Consider the following 2500-nt stretch of genomic DNA (forward strand, 5'->3'; position numbering starts at 1 on the left):
CTACAAGATCTGTTGGATATTGTTTCACTGTCATACCACGACTCATGTCCACACAGTAACACCGATCTCACTAAACTGATATCAATCCTAATTTCTATATGTAATTTCAGGAGGTCTGATCTCCAAATTTTACTTAACCTAGCCATTATCTGATTTGCTTTTTCGATGTTTAACAAAATTTAATTTCTAATGACCCTGTATTGGAGATCATAGTTCATAAATATTTAAATGATTCTACCTAATTAATCCTTTCTCCTAACAGTGACATTTCATCTTCCATCCCATATTCTGTTCCCATCATCTATGTCTTTCTTCTATTATTCTTGTGCCCAACCTTATGTGATATTTCATGCATTCTGGTAAGCAAGCTTTGCAAGCCCAGTGGGGTTTTGCTAATAAGGACAGCGTCGTCAGCTGACTCTAGATCTGCTAATTTCCCGTTAACTATAAAGTTCAATCCTTCTTCGCCAACCCCAACTTTTCTATGCATTACAAAATCCATGAGGAGGATAGACAACCTAAGTGACAATACATTCCCTTGAAATACTCCACTGTTCACTGGAAATTAATTTGATAGGACTCCATTAACATTAACTTTGCCCTTGCTATGCTCATGAACAGACTTAATCAAATTTACATATTTAGGATAAACTCCATAATAACCCAAGACTCTCCACAAAATTGACCGGTGCACAATATCAAAGGCTTTTTCATAGTCCACAAATGCCTTTTTCATTCTACACACTGCTGTACCACATGTATATAACTGGAAATTTGGTCAGTACATGTACTACCTTTTCTAAATCCTGCTTTATACTTTCAGCTTTTTATCAAGCTTTCTCTCTAGTCTTTTTAGAATGAGAGTGCTATATATTTACATGACAACTGACGTAAGTGTGATACCTCTGTAATTATTGCAACAAGTTATAACTCCTTTTTATGCTATTTTCACCAACACTTCTAGTTCTCATTCGTCAGGTTTGTCTCTTCATGCCACATTCTACAAAATAATTTTGTAAGTATTCTGGGAGTCACTCCATTTTCGGCCGACAGAGGCTTTCCATGTCTTTAGTTTTTTAATGATAGCTTCGAATTCAAACACGCTGAATTCATTCATGGGCACATCAAGATCTTCCTCAGCTTCAGGTATATCAATCAAATTATTCCCTTCATTTCTCCTATTCATGAACTCACTAAAGTGTTCCATCCAACGTTGTCATTCTTCTCCTGTTGTACTAACAGACCCATTTCTCTTTTTGATGGGTATATGCTTGTTCTTTTTTGCCGCAGTAGAGATTTCATACTATGAGCATTTCTTACATCATAACCATTCCCTGAATTCATAGCTTTGTCAGCCTAATCTGCTTCCCTGTGTAAATATTTTCTCCAGTCATTCCTGGCATTTCTTTTGACCTCACCATCTATATTGGAATACTTAGCATGCCCTACCCTGTACTTTCCTTTACCTCCTCGAAAACTTTCAAAAATTAATTTTCGTTTTTTGTCACCTTTTTATAGTATCCCAAGTATCATTGATATTAATGGATATATTATAGTAGATTCCTTTACATTTTACTTCTCTCTCTCTCTCTCTCTCTCTCTCTCTCTCTCTCTCTCTCTCTCTCTCTCTTTCTCTCCTGCAAAATGATTTAGTTTTCTACATGCACCGAAAATTTGATTAAACCCAACAATTTGTCTGTATTACATTCATTGGGACTTTAGTTATGAACGCAAACGAGAATTGTTTCACAACTGAAGTTAAACTAGTTGGTTAAATGCAAGCATGTTGGTCCCTCATGTTATCAAAATAATTTTTTAACTTCAAGGAAAATTTATGCAGAGAAACATCCTCGTGTAGTAGACTAGGATGTAAGGGAAATTATTGAAATTTGAGTCATATCGCTTTAACAACGTGCAGTTGCCATACTTGTTTTTTGTAGTGATTTTACTTTGTAATGGATTGTTATTGACATATATATATATATACATATATATATATATATATATATATATATGTATATATATATATATATATATATATATATATGTATATATGTGTGTGTCTATATATATATATATATATATATATATATATATAAATATATATATATATATATATATATATATATATATATATATATATATATATATATACAAATATACATACACGCACACAGAGTGGGGATACCTTAACGCGGTGAAAGGGTTCGTGAATTGCCATAATCATCAAAGCTGTATTAGTCAGGGTCACCCATACTAGATTGACTTGCTGTGAATAATCATATTATATTTTCCCACCATCACCAGTACGCAATGGCCAGCGTGATGATGAAATGGCCAAACCTCAGACTTGAAAAACGACATGTGTGAGGCCTTTGCCCTGCAGTGGAGTTGAAATTATTACATTTACATATATATATATATATATATATATATATATATATATATATATATATATATATATATATATATATATATATACTGTGTATATATATATATA

At 32.7% G+C, this 2500-nt stretch overlaps 1 protein-coding gene across 1 annotated transcript in view; it reads right to left on the minus strand.

Moving 5' to 3' along the window:
- Positions 1–2500, minus strand: part of LOC137640616 (PDF receptor-like) — a 540716-nt gene that overhangs the window by 252967 nt on the left and 285249 nt on the right. The gene's annotated exons all lie outside the window — the stretch shown is intronic.

The sequence above is a fragment of the Palaemon carinicauda genome, chromosome 5 (genome assembly GCF_036898095.1).
Source record: "Palaemon carinicauda isolate YSFRI2023 chromosome 5, ASM3689809v2, whole genome shotgun sequence".
In the NCBI taxonomy this organism is placed as follows: Eukaryota; Metazoa; Arthropoda; class Malacostraca; order Decapoda; family Palaemonidae; genus Palaemon; species Palaemon carinicauda.